The following is a 19,853-nucleotide window of genomic DNA, read 5'->3' as shown; positions in this document are numbered from 1 at the left end:
CCGCAATATTCTTTTAAATTTCACGCGTTCTATCCACGGATCTATCTCGACATTTTTTTATCAGTTGATCTAAAATATACTAACCCAGTTTTAAGCAGTTTGTAAAGTTTACGTTATAATTTTAATAATTATGATTGCTATAACCAACTAAAATGTTATTATTGATATTAATTTTACTCGTATTTATCGTAATACTTTAGTATATATGTATATTAATAACAGAAAACTATCTCGAAAAGTACAATAAGGTGTTATTAAAAAAAGTTTCGTTTGTCTGTTTATCACAACGAAATGTGGTATAAGGCATAAGCCATATGTTCACATAAGTGGACAAGAGTTATAGCTCATGCTATACAAGTTACGCGGTCTTGAAACTTCAGCGCGGTTCACATATGTATCCAAGGCGCTTAATCCACATTTATATTTTCTACGGTTCTGCTCAATTAAAATTCAAATGCATTGTAAAGACCTCAAGTGGGAGGGGGACAGAAAGTATTAACATTTTCGAACTTGAAACGTACCTTTTATCTCCTTTGTCACGGAATAATAGTCCCTATTGCGAATACGGAACGTTTCAGTGTAGTGTGAAGTTTCAGTTCATTACAAAATGAATGCCTAGGTATCGGCACACTTGTTAAGGCGCATGCGTAAGACGTTCCCTATACGTCAGTGACGCGACGGACGCCTGAAGGCGCGCGCGGTTGCCGCCAACCGGCCGCGTACTATTCAAATATGGAGTTCTGAAAGTGAACGTTATAACACAGATAAACTAAAGTTTGCGTTCGATTAAATGTAATTAGTGTATCGATGTTTAAGTGAATCGATATTCTTTTTTCTTTTTTTTTTTTAATAGCAGTGCGGTGGCGTGTTTCTGGATGTGAATGTGGGGCTCTTTAATTCTGATACAGGTTCGTAAATTAAATTACTTTATTGCGTGTGTATAAAAACTGTTCATGTTGACCGGAATAGTTAAACTTTAAATTCGGTCAGATTCTTATCGCTTTTAAAGTACTTATGAAATATTATTATTAATTTTTTTTGTTCGTTAATGTCTAGACGTAATATTTACTACTTCGTTAACGATAATAATTTAAATTACAGTTATAATAAATATAAAGACTAACTCGCAAAAGTTACTTAAAATACATCAAAGAATGTTTTAATTGAAAGAAAAAAAACATTACAAAAGCTTTTGAAACACTCTGTGTGTATAGTACGTTAATGATATAGTTCTGTTTAGTAATTAATAATAACCAACTTTTTATACGTTACAAAGGTTTGTATTTTCATATGTGCCTTTGTTCTCAAATAATATGTATATATTAAGGTAAGTACTAAAAAGTATTTTAAATAAACATTATTTAAACAACGCTAACCAGGTCTTAAAAAAGAAGGACTATGTAAATTAAACATTGATATTATATTAGTAATACCACCAATAAATGATATGGATGTATTTCGGAGTAGTATCAGTATGCCAGTGGAAAAATGGACGGAATATAACTTAGGTATCGCTGGCAGCGTATTGGCAAGGCTGATACAAGGATTGACTTGTCAACTACCATCTTGACATGCCTACTAATAAACTTAAATCATCTTTCAAATTAAATTATCAACATAAATAACAATATTTTATGACTTTTAAAAATATTGTGGAGTGAGTATTTTCGTTTTTTTTTTTTTCTAGGCAGAATATGTTGGACAAATGTAATTGTATTTAATTGATATATACTCTGTAAAAGTATTCACTGTGTTTCTTGTCGTTTCTTCTGTTTAACCAACTTTCCGAACTGAAGTTTTCAATTTAATTCAACATAACGATTAAAAGTACTTCTATGAATCTATTCAAATAAAGAATATTTCATTCATTGATTTTGATTTATATTTACAAGTATGTTTTGGTGTTAATATAAAATAACTTAGGCAGGTGATGAAAAGTCAACCCGTTTTTTTTTTGTTTTTCATTTCCTCTTTGGAACGTTCAATGTATAACATGCAATAAAGAATTATCTTAGTAATTTACTGTCATAATTTACAATTGTTAGAGGTTTCGGAAGAAGAAATACGAAACACTACAAAACACGAGCGTGAAATGTCGGAATGAGATATGCAACATTAGTAATACTAATTATAAAATCTATAGAGTACACCTTTAAAATCGTATCACCGTATAACCGTAAGTCGGTTGTTAATATTTCACGAGTGACATACGTTTATTATTTTACGATGGAGAATCAATAGTTATATTCATTACAGATTGATTTTTTATTTTGACAAAGGATTAAATCACTGAAATTAAACAGGTTGGAAAGTACTCTACGATTCCTGTTCGCTTATCTTTATGCGGTATAAAATACTATTTTTATGATGGATAGTTTTTTTTTTTTTAATATTTTTACCAAAAAATGTTGTCAAAGACTGTCAAATACGAGGCTTCCTAATGGTAAGCGGTCATCACCATATACATTAACACTGTATTTTGTTTGTATGTAATATGTTTATAATTTAGAAACTAAGACATTATATCCATAAAACCTACGATTACACTGGCTCACTCGCACTTAAAATCGGTACTACTAAGTATTGCTGTTTAGCAACAATTAGTAGATCGAATTTTAGAATTTAGAATATGTAATGAATGGGTACCAATCAAGACGGTCAAAATCCAATAAAATTGAATCAGTCAACTTGGCCAAGTTTTGTTTAAAACATATTTAATAAAATTAGTTCTAAATACCTAATTAATTTGTAAACCAACTAGGAATTTACATACCTAAGAACTATTTAGACTCAAATCCTGGTTCAAACTAATACACTCTCCTCGGTATGTCTCATTAGCAACCCTTTGGACTATGAGCACTTAAGAATACGCCCGAGCAAACACACACTCGTTTTTTTTTATGGCTTTTGGTTGGCGGACGACCATATGGGCCACCTGATGGTAACTGGTCACCATCGCCCATAGACAAAGGCGCTGTAAGAAATATTAACCATTAGTTACATCATCTATGCGCCACTAACCTTAGGAACTAAGATGTTATGTCCATTGTGCCTGTGATTAGACTTGCTCACTCACCCTTCTAACCGGAACACAACAATACAGAGTACTGTTATTTGGCGGTAGAATATCTGATGAGTGGGTGGTACCTACCCAGACGGGCTTGCACAAAGCCCTACCACCAAGTGGTAGATATTTGAGAATCAATTAGAAAGTAACGTTCTATATTGAGCCGAGTTGGCAAGCACCACTGAATTGTTTTTATAATTCATCAATTCTGTTTATAATTCATCTCAAGCTCGGCGGTGAAGGAAAACATCGTAAGGAAACCTACATGTACGAAATGTACGAAATTGTACCACACATGAATCCACTAACCCGCATTGGAGCAGCGTGGTGAATATGCTCCTAACCTTATGCCCAGCTGTGGGAAATTTACAGGCTGTACATGTGTTCTATATTGAAAGAGAGTTAATTCGAGTTAGACTTGACTTTGCACTGTAATGCATAGTAAGTTAGAGCTTGAGCTACTCGCTATGTAGCCTACATTCAGCTATTTAAAAATGTACATTAAACTTTACAAATTTTCGGGATGATCACATTTGATACCATGTTTCCGGGATGGTTTCTGATAGAATATAACTCAGGTTTTCACATTTCCGTTTAGCTGTAATTACAAAATATACAATAATTTTATCAGATTGGAGTCTGTTGTATGGTTATTATCATAAATATTTACAGCTTGTTGTTTTCGCATAATATTTTAATGAAATTTTTATTATAAATAAGATAAATTATAACGAACTTTATGAATAAAATAAAACTACATCCATATGCCTCAATGCAAGGCCGCTTCCCCTCTTGAGGATATTTGAAGTTAATTCACAAACATATAAGAAAAAATACTTGCTTTTTCCGAGTAGAAAAGTTGAAATTTTTGACTTTCATCTGTTATAATATTATGTATGTATTATTCTTATAAACTTTTCTCATAAACTCACTCTGTTTTTTGATGAAAACCGCATTAAAATTCGTTGTTTTCTTTAAAATATGTCAGCTTACCGACTTTCTATAGCGTTTTATACTATGTAGAGATACAGAACTTTTCTTTCTTTTCGGGCCTGTCGATAACAACCAGTCATCGAATTTGACCACGATACAATAGACCACAAATGTATGTATATAACACAGATGCACACTGGGACGGTAATCTGATACAACAGAAGAGGCTGACGGTTATAAGCGTTTCCGGAAATTCTGGAATGTTCGAATCCGATAACTTTTAATTCACTCAGAATCTGCTGCACCAGGACCTGAAGTATTGATAAAGAAAAATATCTAGACACAACGGATGTCACGCGCCATCACTAGACTGTATCGCAATGTTAAATGAACTTATAAAATATATATAAATATATAGGTATTATCATCGCTCCTCATGCACAATACTAACACGTAAAAGAAGTCATAGAAAGGAAATATTAAATTCACATTTCAATGAAAAATACTTGAAATAATCCAAAGCGTAACCCGAACTGGACATTAACGGTAATTAATAAATAAATTTTCGACTTGCAATTAATTTCGAACTCAACGTCTGACAGCGTCGGACCATCAATCAATACAATTATGTATTTTCAAAGAGCTGTTACGTGAAAAGATTAAGATCTAATCACTGAGATGTCGGACTTTTCGTGTAATGCAAACGAAAGTCATGCTTGTTTTAGTCGTTTAATATTTTTTTTTCGCATTGTACTTTTTGTCATTTTATTACAGGAACATTCCTTTGAAATTGTTTTAGTTGAATCTTTTTGCAATGTTAATGTTATGTTTTTTTTTTCAAATTACAAATAAATATTGTAAACAAATCGTGACCGCTTGAAACGGTGGCAAGAATACTAGCAACATTAATTACCCATTGAATTGCAGCTCCGAACTTGTGGGCAAAAATGAACCAGTCCTCGTGTCATCACTGGCGCCATTAAGATGAGGTGTTATATATATATAAATATATTATAAATAGACTTCAAATAATTAGTGCAACATTCATAAACGTGATATAAGAAATATGAATTAATTACACTCACCCACGCCTAGCCAATACACGATAATAATAATTAAATGGGGGTGCATAGCATTAAAATAAATCATATGAGTGTATTTAAAAATAGCATAAATCCATAACTTAAAAACTTTCATTGTTGCCCAATGGGAAAAGATTTATTTTGATTAACATTATAAAACCTGACGGCACATAAAATTGTTATCTATCTTCTACAGCGGAGTGCCTAGAGCTTCAAAGTCATACAAACCTCGGACTTTTGTTACAGTGGATGAAAAAAAATAAAAATTGAATGTTTAGCTAACACCATAATAAAAAACTTTACCTACAGAAAATTTATGATTTCGATTAAAAAAAAAAAATAGATGATACAAATCATATTTAGGCTGTAAAATAATATTTCATATTAAAATTAAGTTAATTTATATATAAGTGGTAAAATGGAGTAATTCAAAGGTAATCGAAAATAATAAAAAAGTAATATTTAAAATAAAATTTTGGTCTATTTAGGCATTTTAAGTAATTGATATGCATCTAATATTCTCCTCCACTTCTGTTATTACTGCTATATATACTTATAAAAGCAAAATACTACACAATCATTAATAATGAAATCACAGTTAATATAACACTTACAACAACTTGAAATTTGGCTCCCTTTAGGGTGTAAACATACGCTAAGAAAGGATTTTACGACACTCCACCCCTAAGGGGGTAAAACTTGGTTTTAAAGTTTCTGTTATATAAATTTCGCGCGGGTAAAGCCGCAGGTTTACCCAGTATAATATAAGTTAGTTTTGAAGTTTCTCGCATTAAGTGAACTCTGAAGTTCATACAAATTAATGCCTTAATCAATATAATCCAATATAAAGTACATTTACATACTTAAGCGTTCAAATAAAAAGTTTGACTAACGGCTAAGTAAAAATAATAAATAACGGCCTGATCGTCAATACTTTGCTGGTATAATTTTAAGGGTGTTTTGTAGAGTAATGATTATCACGTGATAAGTATTGCTTTCTAGACTCTTAGGAGACGGAGAATTTGTGATTTCCCTACGCCTCGTCATAAGTAGGAAGTATACTGTTTAAATAACTTTTCGATAATTTTTAGTTAATTAATTTAAGTATCATCTTATATTCGTCCACTGGACATAGGCCTCTCCAATAACACGCCATGCCATCTTTACATCTGAATTTTCATCCGCTGCGTATATCGTAAATTCCCGAGCTGTTCCGCCACGCTTGTCAAGGCGTGGTCTATACTTTAGAACACGCTTACTCCAAAGGTTGGTTCTGCGACATATGTGACCAACCCACTGCCACTTCAGCTTACTAATTTGGCTCTGTTAATGATTTATTTGAAGATTTTATGAAATTATAATCATATTCCGCATGTATATTTAAATTGGTCAAATATTATATATTATACGGTATTTTTTTTTAGACGATTCGATCTAGAATGAGAATAGAAATGAGATTTTTCATTTAATGATAAAAAAAATTGTGAAATATTTTGTGAATCGTTTTTTGTACTTTGTAAATTTCTCGGTATCTTTGCTGGTTGTACGCCGTTTTAAATATTGGTTTTAATATGTTAATTCTGCTTATTAATTGAAAGAAAATATATTACATTTAAGAGTCGAATATTAATGAAAAATAAGTAATTTTAATTACTCCTCTCCTCCTCTAACGGTAATCACATTTAAGCAGCACGATGAATGAGTTTAATTTTTTTTTTAAATATATATTTACAATATAAATATTTTAAATAGCAGATACAATATAAAAATCGATAAGTTAACAAAAAAGTTTTTAATAATGTCGAAGAAAAAAAATACTTGTAAGTTTCATTGTTGCCTTAAATAACTATAATTCTTTTAACTACTTTCGATAAATGTATGTATGTGTAATTATAATCTATTTACGTACGAACTTAATAGTTTTAAATACGTAATGGACGAAAACATTACACAGTTAAATGATAACTTTGATTAAAACATACTTTTTCATTCCGACAGCCTTTTGAAAGACGCTAGAACAAGTTGTGAATTATGAATTCACTCTACGTAACATAAGTGAAATGCATCATAATATGAAATTTTGAGAACCCGCCAGGTACCTGATTAACATTAGATGACGGCGTTGCTTTATGACGATGAATCAAATTATACGTTATGTCTTTGTAAAATTTTATTTCTAAATAAATATTGGTGAAATTTTAAATAAAATATAAAATACATAAACACTAATTCGGAACGAAAATTCAATGTCAAGTATATCGGACAAGTCGCAAGACAATTCAGTAATAAATCATTTTTTGACGCCATAGGCAGGCAATTGCTCAATGGTAAGTCACCACTGTAAATAGACATAGATACTGCAAGATTTTTTAATCTTAGCATAACACCTCCATGCTTTTTTACCACATAGCGTAATACTTATATATAATATAAAAATTGTACGCACGAGAGATAAGTGGACTGCATTAATATGAGTAAAAAGGGGAGTTATTACCTCGAAAGCCGACTTACTTTCGAAGACACTTTCTCCGGGAACGCTACCATGCACACTTGACAAACACAGTCAAGGGATGAGTGTTATTATTTGTTGGTTAGGAGAAGGATAATAGTTCGTTACACTAGATGACTTTTAAGCGCGGCGCACTAATGACACACTCGTTGCCGCGGCCCACGCGAGAAGGGAAATACGTTATACGTCAATATGATACCTCCATGGTATCATTATGACATTTCAACGTTTCAATATATGCATTATAGTATACGCAATACATACTCGTATAATCATATTATAATCGAGTAATTATTGCTGTGTATTAAAAACGAATAATGAAAATACTTGACGCTACGCTATATGAATACACTTCACTTATGTAAAGTGTATATCATTTTGTATATGTTTTATTTATTTGACCGTTGACATTATATGCGATTACCAGAGATTAGCTGGTAAAGTAAAAAGGAGGGACAAGTAACTGCATATTGTAATTTGTTACTAAGTTTAGTACCCATTTACGTTTTATTCGAATAAAATATAATCGATTAAAAACTTCATATTATGCTAATGTTCGCTCATATCCTTATCGATTTTGTGATAATCGGTTATCTGTTTTGGACTAATATAACTCGACACTTGATTGTCAAGAGTGAAATTTTACTAATGATCTGTATATTTTGTTTGTTGTTATATATCTGGTTAACAGTTGAAAATTTTAAATTATATGAATTATGTTTACATTTTCGTTACCATTATCCGATTTATGTTTTTAATCAAAATCAATTATGAATTCTGATGTCAATAGATAGCTATAGTCTAAAGATTTGAAACCTGAATGGGTACGCAAAGAAAATTGATAAAGTTTTTTTGACAAAAAAAATGACAGCTTCTGCCTGAAGTTTGGCAGCTTCCTTCTCTCTTCTGGTCATGTCAAATTGCCGTCCCATCTGTTTATAGTAAATAACTATCTAGACGTCCCAGTTTCGGATGCAATGCTGGTAGTAAAAAATAAATAAATAAATATTGGACAACATCACATACATTACTCTGATCCCAATGTAAGTAGCTAAAGCACTTGTGTTATGGAAAATCAGAAGTAACGATGGTACCGCAAAGACCCAGACCCGAGACAACATAGAAAACTAATGAACTTTTTCTACATCGACTCGGCCGGGAATTGAACCCGGGATCTCGGAGTGGCGTATCCATGAAAACTGTTCACAACTTTTTTTGTCGTACGCAGGGACAGATAGACAGCGGGAAGGAACTTTGTTTTATACTATGTAGTAATACATAACCAAGAGAAAAACTGTGTCCGCATACATCTGTGCACTGTGATTTGTTTTACACATGTTGCAGGGGTACATCGCATTAGTAGAGGTAATTAAAATAAAGTAACAGACTACAACTATCCCACTGTTGGACTTAGAGCTCTCTCTTTGATGAGAAAGATTAGATCTTATTCCATTGCACTGCTCCAAATCGGATTGGTTTCACATCTAGATTTCCTCACAATGTTTTCCTTCACCACCGATCTCGAGACGAACTATAAACAAGAATTAATTATACATGGAAATTCAGTACTACTTGAATCCTAGGACATCGCTCACTAGAAATCTGTTCGAAAAAGGACTGGATACTGTTATAATTCAGTGATCAACATCATCCTTAATTATCTTCGTTTATTTTAGGGCCATTGATCAATACTTTGTTTTGTTAAGTTTGAACTGTGAGTGAGTTGGCAGAGTCATAGGCTATTCTGATATTTACTATGATGTGATGAGTAATATATATTGATACAATAATACGATACGTGGGCACAGTTTATGATATTAACGATATATTAACGCTAAACACCGTTATGTATCGCCTACGTTAAATAATAAACACATAACTCATATTGACGGGTAGTTATTTAGGTTTCCGTTTCATATTATTTTTATGAAGTGTTTTATCGACTATTAGAGATAGGTCCCGTGCTTTGAAATATTAAAAAAAAAATAGTAGACAGGGTTTGACAGTAGATGTAGATCTCTGTTACTGATTACCCCGCACGCACACAAGGATAAAAAAATATTGATCATTAAACAAAAATAAATACAACGTTATATTTGTAAAAAATATTTAAAAAATATATTATAACAATATTTGAAAACAAATCCGTTTCAGAACTTTGTAATTTGATTGAATATATAATTGAATGATTCGACCCAGTTGCATAGACTAACTACTGCGATAAGGGTTGCAGTTTCAGTTTGTTCTTGACAAATATAAGGCCACACTTGTGTCTGTCTTGATTCTAGTATTTGCTTTATTTTCGAATTTTGGTGCCCCCATAAATCTTGATTTTTCACACTTGTCACTTCGTATCTCATTTACAGATACTATCGTCGCAAAACTGATAATATAGACCTCGAAAATATCGGTTAAATCTACATTCATTTAATGATAACAATAAATCCGGACTAGTGGTAGCTTTAAATAGAAATGACGAAGTAATACTTCAAGCGCTAGTAAAAGCCAATTCGAATAAAATATGATTAGGAATATTGAAGCCGGTTGTATAGATGTTCTATACTTGGATTTATTAAGATTTCGTTTTGAGTTAGAGGACTGATGTAAATGCAATTGCAATTCAATCGTATATAATTATGCTAGCTGAACCTGCGGATTTACCCGCGCGAAATTTACTATACTTCCAACCCCCTTTTTACCCCCTTATGGATGGAATTTTCTTAAATCCGTAATATCCGTAAATAAGTAATCTACCTGCCAAATTTCAAGTTTATAAGTGTTATAGTTTCTGAGAGTTCGTGATTAATCAGTGAGCGGTATTTCCCTTTTATATACATATAAAGATTTAATACAGTGTCTCGACTGACATAGACTGTCAATTAACAGCATAAACTATATAATATTGCATAAAATTTTGAATAGATTTCATTTTTCATCAGGAACAATTTTGCTGAATTGATTTTAATTGGGTCGTTGCACTGTTAATAATATCAACGTCATATGAGATTTCAAGATTTGATATAAATTAATAAAAATTATCTTCGATTTCAAGTGTTCGAGTTTAACATAAAAAATATGGTTATATAAAAATATATATAGATTATTGAAGCTTATTCCATCACAGGTTTACACTTATGGTGATGACCTTTAGCTAAAAAATTAAAAACATCAATTGAATACATTAATAATCATAAATGCTGGATTTAAAAACATCACAACACAAATATATATTACATTTGACATCAAATTGACTCGATATCATTGGTCGAGAGCTTGAACAATCTATGGTATTAATTATGGATTTGGGAAAAAATGGCGCCGGAAACTGTTAAATTAAATTAATGTAGATATATATTTACTACTTATAAATATCAGAGCTATTAGGACATCGGTTTGTTCCTCTTCTTCTTTGATTGGAAATAAAACAGTTGGAATATAACTTAAGTTTATCATATAGAATTTAAAATATAAAATTAATGCCGTATTCGTCCCATTTTCCGTTTCCTACATTTACAAAGAAAAAACTCATGAAGATTTAGAAAATAGTAAAAAGAAAGCGTTCAAAGACGTTTTTCTAGAAACAGCACAAAACAAGATTCTTCAGTTGCTCCTAAAACGTCTCAAGATGCCGAGGAGACAAAGACAACTCGTGCTGAAAATTCTCATTGTTTAACTATTTTCCTAACATAAACACGTATTTCCTACAATCGAATTCGATACATGACGTTCAATAGCAATCGTTATTATAATCACTTATATTAATATTAAAAAATATAAAATTTAAATTAAAAACTTATGACATAAACTCTTTTATCAATAAATAAAAATGTTTGTATATGGCAGAAATGCTAGCAGCATTTCTGTATTGAATCTCAATTCCGATTCTCTAAATGAAGAAATGACCAGGCGTGTCAAAAAGACGGTGTGTGTCAGACGGACGGTGACGGTGTCACCAAGGGCCGAGTTTTTAAACTGCGTCACAGAAATATAATTTTGAATTTGGAATTAGAGATGAATATTTCCGGCGTTTGTTTGCATGTTCAGTGGTAACTGAAGTCCTTGAAGGTCCTTAAACATTGTTTCTCTGCTATGAGACGGGAACTTATTAGCACTTTGGAATTTCTCTCGCGCAAACTATTCAGTTTAGAAAAAAATGATATTAGAAACCTCAATATCATTTTAGAAGACCTATCCATAGATACACCACTCGTATGAGTTTGATAAATATTTTTTAAAATTTCAGTTCTAGGTATGGGGAACCACCAAAATTTACTGTTTTTTTCAATTTTTGTATGAAAATCTTAACGCTGTTCACAGAATACATCTACTTACCAAGTTTCAACGGTGTAATTCTTATAGTTTCGGAAAAAAGTGGCTGTGATATACGGACGGCCAGACAGACAGACATGACGAATCTATAAGGGTTCTGTTGTTTGCCTTTTGGCTACGGAACCCTAAAAATTACACAGACTAACTTATTATTTAGGTATGTCGCCTTTATTCCACACCAGGCTGTAAAGCAACTGTTTTCTGCTATGTTAACTGTTGTATAACATTACACAGTTATGGAATTAAATGTTTTACCTTAAACGCTTCAGTTGAAAGTCTGGGACAAATAAAAATTTAACTTTTACATTTACGAATGTATTCTATGTTAACAGCTATTTCATAATCAACCCCAAATCAATATACGGTTACTAGGCAGCCTTGCATGTTGTTTGCACGTAAAGACGCTGATATATGTGGGGCAGCGCAAACATTAGACTTAACTGTCTGATCAATGCTGATGTACTACACTGATATACTATTCAGTGTTTTAAAATAGGTCAGCATGTATTAGAATCAGTTTTAATAATCTATACAGGTCTGAATACTAATTATGATGGGTAACTCTAGATATGTATTTGATAATCATTGTTTGTTTTTAAATTTGTATTCTTGATTACTGGTTGTTGTTATTCTTTTGTTCTTATCGTTATATCTCCTGTTATTACTAAAAGGTAATATATGCAGTACAATTAGTTTGTTGGTGGGGAGTTGTGCAAGCTCGTTGTGGTAGGTACCATCCACTCATCAGATTTTCTACTGTCAAACGGTAGTACTCAGTATTGTTGAGTTCCGGTTTGAAGGATGAGTGAGTCAGTGTAACTATAACCACAATAGACATAACATTTTAGTTTTCAAGGTTTGTGGTACTTTGGCGATTAAGGGACGGTTAATATTTCTTACAGCGCTATTGTCTATGGGCGGTGTTGACAAATTACTAACAGGTAATCTCCGCCTACTTATATCACAAAAAAATCCCAGAGAGTTCAGTTTGATTTGATTTGAGTGGTAACGAAATGGATGTAACAAGTAGGTAGCACTTGGAATAAATTAGATTTTAGTAATGTTATATTATTTAAATGAAAGTACTTGCTTTTTATCATAATATTTCGAATGTTATAAGCAAACGGCAAGACAAGATCAATTTCTTATCTCAGAAAATTTCTTATTTATATTATAACTCAAATAAAATATAGACAAGAAATATATCATCCAACTAGACGGGTCGAAATAAAGCTCTTAAGCCGCCGTTAAACAGATAAAGACAGTCTTTCACGAATCTATTTGTCGATCAATTTTCTTTTTTGTGTATTAATGTATATAATTTACTAGGTTTAGTGTTTGTATTAAACAAATTAATATACTATGTGTTACTAAAAATGTTAACAGTGATGGTGTTCGAATGAAGACTACTAGTAGTAATTTTTAATTAGCTGAGATGAACAATCCACTAAAGTCTATTTGTAATTTAAACCAATGACCTGATACATTATCAATTTATATAATAAAATATTTAAGTCTAGATAAAAATAGCACACGTCTTAAATAATATCACCTATGACAAGAATCGTTTCGTTTTATTACGGATTATTAGTATAACAATAACATACTCAGTGTCATTCAAAATGCATTACGTAAATATATTTTACTGGAAAATATTTTTTAATAACTTTCAATATTAATAAATAATTTTTCAATATTTTTTATTTTTATTTGTAATTTCGTCTCGTCTGCAGTCTGCGCTACTCCTAAGGGCTAAGTTTACGTGTCGGCTCACATTAAAGTTACCACAATGTGCCTCCAAGCTGTAACAGCGTTATGAAACTGATGCATAATCAAAATACTAATCTTACCATCTATTCCTAGTGTTAATGTTATGAAATCAGAAGGGTTTTAATTATAACTTAGTAAGTATATACAATACATTAATTAATTGTAATTATGATTGTTATCTATATCAAACACACGAAGGACCTTGTCAACTCCCTCAATTTATTTTCAGTTTCAAACAACAGGCTTTGGGTGCGATTTGTTCTGCCTATACACACACATACATACAAACACATCCAAACATACACAACAACATTATAGTTTACTTAAAGTCCGGAAAGTATTCTTAATTTAAATAACGATCCAGATGTTTTTTTCGTAAGAATATAAAACGTAACGGTACGATATTTTTGATAAATACGTACATACATATTCGATAACAAAGAGCTTTTAAAAGTAATGATAAATTACCAAATTCACCTGGCAGTAAGTAATACTCCCCACGGATGATTATAAGCTCAGCCTCAGCCTATTTTATAGTCCACTGGTTCGAAGAATTAAAATAACAAAAATTTAATGATATTATAATAGAATATGTTACTTTGTAGGTTCTCCCTTAATCCAACAATGGTGACGTTCTTATCCCAGATACTTCTTAAAAGTCAACTTTACTAAATTTTTTTTACTCGTCGATTTTCTTGTGGTGTCAAGTATCCGCCTCATTTTATATTCAATGCCCTACCGTCAAACCATTCCATTAGGACGAGGTTGGCGCGTATTTCGAAGTTTGCTGCCAAACTTTGAGACCGGTGTCACCAGTAATGTATGTCATATTGATGTCACCAGTGGCGGGTTATATAAAAAGGTAGATTTAGGTCACCTGCTAAGTGACCCTTTATACATAGACATCGTAAGGAATATTCTACACAACTTTGGTATCGGTACAGCAATTCAACCGATTTCTTGCCACCATTCCACGCCTACATAATTTGTACTGTAACTATTTTCAATGTAATTTTGTACTGTGGAAACTAATATCCTTGTTGAAAATTCTTCTTAAATATATTTGTCATTAACCCTTTAAAAATATTTGCTATTATTGCGGCGTAAAATTTTTGAAAAAAGTAAATTTTGTCATGCGCCGGCTCACTTGATTTAAACATGGCCATAAACTGTCAAAATACCCGCCAAGTCACCTTTATACAATAAGTATCTATTATATTTAATTCATAACATACTAAATAAAACTAAAAACCAGTTGAAACTATAATCTGGCTAGTAGAATTTATGCGCGGCACTGCACACTCACGCATCTGTTTACAGATTACGTGTACACAGACAAATATTTTACGACGCAATAACTTTTAATCTAAACACTATAAGGTGATTTTTTGTTACTTTATAGTCCCATAAACTCGACTAGACCGTGGATTGCGATCGTTACGAACTATTAGGCATGGTTTACGGTTCACCGCTAATTTAGTTGCAGTATAATATTATATTCGTATTTTTTCAGAATTTCAATGTAATAAAACACTGAAGAAGTTTTTTGATGATATATTTGGTGGCTAACGAGCCGGAGGCTCCCCTGATGAAAAGTGACTATCGCCGCTCATGGACATCTGCAGCACCAAGGAGCTTGCAGGTGCTTTGTCAGCCTTTAAGAAATGTGTACGCTCTTTTCTTGATGGTTCCCAAGTCGTATCGGTTCGGAAAAACCGACGGCGAAGAGTGGCCACAGAGTGGTTGTGAAAAGCAGAAATGCAGACGCGCTGTTGTGTATTTTCGGACATCTAGGTGGTGCAGGTGAAACTTTGACGTGATATCCGAATGTAAAATTCAATTTAAACAGCCGGGATTAATCCAAGGAATTCCTCAGAACTACCTCGTGAAACATACGGTAAAAGATGCCGAGTGATCCAACATCTCTACGCAATGATTTCCTTCCTGTAAAGTTAAGTAACAGTCTGGAATATATACACACCTGGTCTCTCTTGAGGAGAAAATTTGGTGTTTGTTCTGTTAATCTGCTCCAATTCGGATATTGCTATATTTTTTGCCTTCACGCTATGAATAATTCTTTTCGAGTTTGAGCCCACTTTGCCATCTCGGCTTACAACAACTGACAATAAAAGTATCGAATAATAATTTTAAACGCACGTAACATCTTAGTTTCCAAGGTTGGTGATGCATTGACCTTGTGAGAAATGGTTAATGTTTCTTACATTGTCAACGACTTTGGGCATTGGATAGCACTTACCATTAGGAGACCAATTGACCAATCCACTTAAAAAAATTAAATATTAATAATACCTGGCTGGTTAGTAACGTAGCTTACAAAACAAGATGAGATGAGAAGAATATAAAACTTAGATACAAATACTGGATCGCATTAATAATAATAAAATAATTGAATAGAAGTTAACAGTTATTTAGCAGTTTGAAGCTAGAAATTCGGAAAGCCCGTAATGATAGTGATCCTGTACCTGATCTCTCAGATCATATCGGATTATGCGAGTTAGGAAATAGATAGTGCAGCTGAATTTGAGCACAGACGTTCACACTACAATATATCATGATATTTGAACAGTCTGTAGTTATGTGGCATTATTGTATTCAAAATTTTATACGATTTTATGGTTATGTACAACATTTTAACTAGCTTTAAGAGAAATTTGTATTATTCAAATGTAATTATGGATTGAGGGTTTAACGGATGAAGGGTTTTGAACGAGTGCATTGAATTAAAAATATCGCTGGCTTGATTAAATACTTTTTTTTCTAAATCGCGTTCATTGATCTTTGTGTTGTTTGTTTTTTAATCGATATGTACGATTAAATTTGACGAGACGTTAGGATGTTGAATTTGGACTTTTTAAATTATTTTATCAACTGAGATATGAATTACCATCATTTTTTTTTTACAACGATATACTAATAAAACTCTTACATTTTCAAATTGACTATTATGGTAAGGTTAAACTTCCGATTAAAATATTTTTTGACTAAACTAGTGAATCAAACAGGATTAAATTTTGCATGTAATCCGTTATAGATCATAAGAGAGCAATTAGAGAGTATTTTTGAAAATTCATTCCCTGATGGTTTAAATTGGGTTTCAAATTTAGTATGGAAATTGTAATTTCAGATATTAGAAATATGGATGTATGTAAGTTTAATATAATAAGTTAAATACTAATCACCGAAGAGAGTGAAATTTAGTATGAAAATTTGTATGGAAGTTCACCAATAATTCTGATATTGTAGAAAATTCGGTGTGTTGTATTCATATTATGTTGTATGATATTTCCAATTGGATATCCTATCAGGTACTTTAAACTTGCTAAGCATCGTGTGCTTAGCAAGTTTAAAGTACAAAACAATGAAAATTAAATGTTTTATTTTTTTTTTTATGTTTGAGGTGGCAAACGAGCAGGAGGCTCACCTGATGGAAAGTGACTACCACCACCCATGGATATTTGCAACACCGGGGGGCTTGCAGGTGCGTTGCCGACCTTTCAGGAAAGAAATATATATAAATATATGTCACATAAATATTATTAAGTATGATTCTTTTAATTTTAGTTTTCGTTTTAAAAATAATAGTAGCAATGTCATAAGGAATCTTTAATATTCCAATTAAGCTTAAAGCTTGTGTTATGACTGGAGACGTCAATATACGATTTTTTATCGCTAGGCGGCCCTTAAACCATTGCGTCATTAACCCTTAAAATTTTCATTGATTATATTATTAAACAATAATAATCATCTTTATTAATAACGTAATCAAATAAAGAGCGTATTTTATTTAAAATACTACTTAACTAAACTTTAGTTTATCAATGAAATATAAAATAATGGAACAATCATTTCAATTTTATAACGACACTACAATCACACGGTACAACGCCCAAATATTAATTTGTATTTATAAGGGAAAAATAATACTGCGGACGTTAAACAGATAAAAAATAAACATAGTTACTGTACAAATCACGACCGCGTTGAATGGTGGCAAGAATGCTAGCATCATTTACTCGACCAGCCCATTTTATCGATCGACTTAAATTATTCTCTTTCCGTTAGATAGACCATTCGTAATGATTTTGATATAATCTAAAGCCTAGGTCGGACACGTATATATTACACGTATTCGTTTAACATATGTATACAGTTTCGGGGCAACGAAAATGCTTACAAATATTTAAAAAAGGTTGGGTCAGAAGCGAACGCGTAGAATATATATCCTGCTCATAACTTATCCCTTTATACAATAATTATGCAAAGTACACCTTTTATTCCGCTGTGAATTATTAGAGATTTCAAGGACGTTTTATTATTCCTCGGAATAAAATTCTTTGGATTGAATCCGTAGCAGATCCGAATATGAACTTAATATTAACGTACGGATAAAATTCTTACAAAGGTATTGCTTTATTACAATAATATATTATAAGAAAGAAACAAATTGTACATAAGTTCGTCTAATTTTAAATTTGAAATTGTATTTGGTTACAGTTACAATCGATTTTGATACGAGTGTGACTATTTTTATAACTTTCAAAATCAAATTTTATAAAAAATAAAATGCAATATTAATATTTCAAAATAAATTACGCAGTTCATGTTTGTCAATTTTTAAAAGCACTCGTTTCATAATTTGATCAAAATCTCAGTATGTTGCATTACCACAAGACGAGTTTCAACGACTATTGAAAACCGTAAAATTGACTCAGCGGCTATTGATTTACCGGTTTTTAGTGTAGGTTTACTTCCGTGCATATTTATGGTATCCGACGTCATTGTTCGTCTCTAAGCTCCAATAAAATAATCATATCAATCCATTACTCCGTGTATTCGTAGCAGCATTTTTTTTAATTACTAATTTTTATTACGTGTCGAGCTGCACCTAAGCGTAATACTTAAGAATAGTGATAGCTTAAGGGGTCAATATTAAATCTGTGACAATCACATAATCAAGCACAGCACGAATTCCGTCGAACTCAAAAATTAAAATATACATTAATCAAGTAGGTTCATAAAAGCATTTTTGAGTCATGTTACAATGTTACATTTGTTGTATCAAATTTAAAGCAACCGGTGGTTCGGAAAAAAGATTATATTGAGAAGAGTCGGCAAGAAGCTCAGTAGATGCTCTTTTCCATAATTTCAATTACAGTTATTTCAATAAATAAAATCAGATTTGTATTTATCTTGCCTTGAAATCAACAAATACTAAGTAATAATAATATGTAATCTTAGCTTCACATGAAACTTGAGCGTGTATTGGATTTATGAGTATTATATAACCATTAGGAATGACTGAATCTCACAACCTCGTTTAACCTCACCTATAGACCTAGACCTCACCTATAAACTATATAAATATACAACATTTAGATAGACGATTGAGATAGAACCAAGTCAGTTTAAGCGACAGCAGATAGTTTGACCCACATTTAACCATCGAGGTGTATTGGCTTTTCGATAAAAGTTGATTCTGCCTCTTCTATAAAGTACTAGGTGCTGTCGAAAATGTTATCAATAGTGATAAAGTGGATATAACTCTTTGTATCCAAGCGCACGCCAGACTAACAGGCTATTTTATCGCCAAAGCCTTTTCTATCGGGGAGGATACGGGTCTTAATCCGCTAAATTGGTATATGTAGATAAATATACCAAAAATAGTTTGTCATTGAGTTATACAGTCTCATGCTACAGTTCCATAACACGTTTAGGACTGGAAATCTGTTGAGATTTGTGATACAAATGCATTAATAAAATATAATTATACTTTTCGAAATTTTATATCGTTTTATTATTAAATATTAATCTTAAAATATAGATTTACTCTTAAAATAAAGATAGATAGATTTTCAATTATCCATTTAATTTTATATTAATTAGTCCATTAATATAAAATTAAAGTTTATATTAATTATCGAAACCACATTGCGAGGCGATAGTAATGAGTTGAGCATTTAATGTATTATATTTCCAAGTGTCGATTTCGTTCTTACAGAAAACCTCCACTGATGGAAATGAAATTATTTTTATGCGTTCGATCGTATTTATAGGAAAAAGGGCGATGTTTTAGGGACATTACGCGAACCATCACACATATTCCCTTTTGCGCAATTGATAAACAATTTATATCTTTACTCGA

At 31.8% G+C, this 19,853-nt stretch overlaps 1 protein-coding gene across 4 annotated transcripts in view; it reads left to right on the top strand.

The window, feature by feature from the left end:
* Positions 1 to 680: 680 nt before the first annotated feature.
* The window catches only part of LOC113394795 (potassium voltage-gated channel protein Shaw), a 109,039-nt gene continuing 89,866 nt past the window's right edge, over positions 681 to 19,853 (top strand). For all 4 annotated transcript variants that reach the window (XM_026632217.2, XM_064217485.1, XM_026632220.2 and 1 more), the window contains exon 1: positions 681 to 908. The gene's annotated coding sequence lies outside the window, so the exon portion shown is untranslated. The remainder of the gene's footprint in view (positions 909 to 19,853) is intronic.

Source organism: Vanessa tameamea, chromosome 17 (assembly GCF_037043105.1).
Source record: "Vanessa tameamea isolate UH-Manoa-2023 chromosome 17, ilVanTame1 primary haplotype, whole genome shotgun sequence".
In the NCBI taxonomy this organism is placed as follows: Eukaryota; Metazoa; Arthropoda; class Insecta; order Lepidoptera; family Nymphalidae; genus Vanessa; species Vanessa tameamea.
This window is presented reverse-complemented; position numbering and strand designations above follow the sequence as displayed.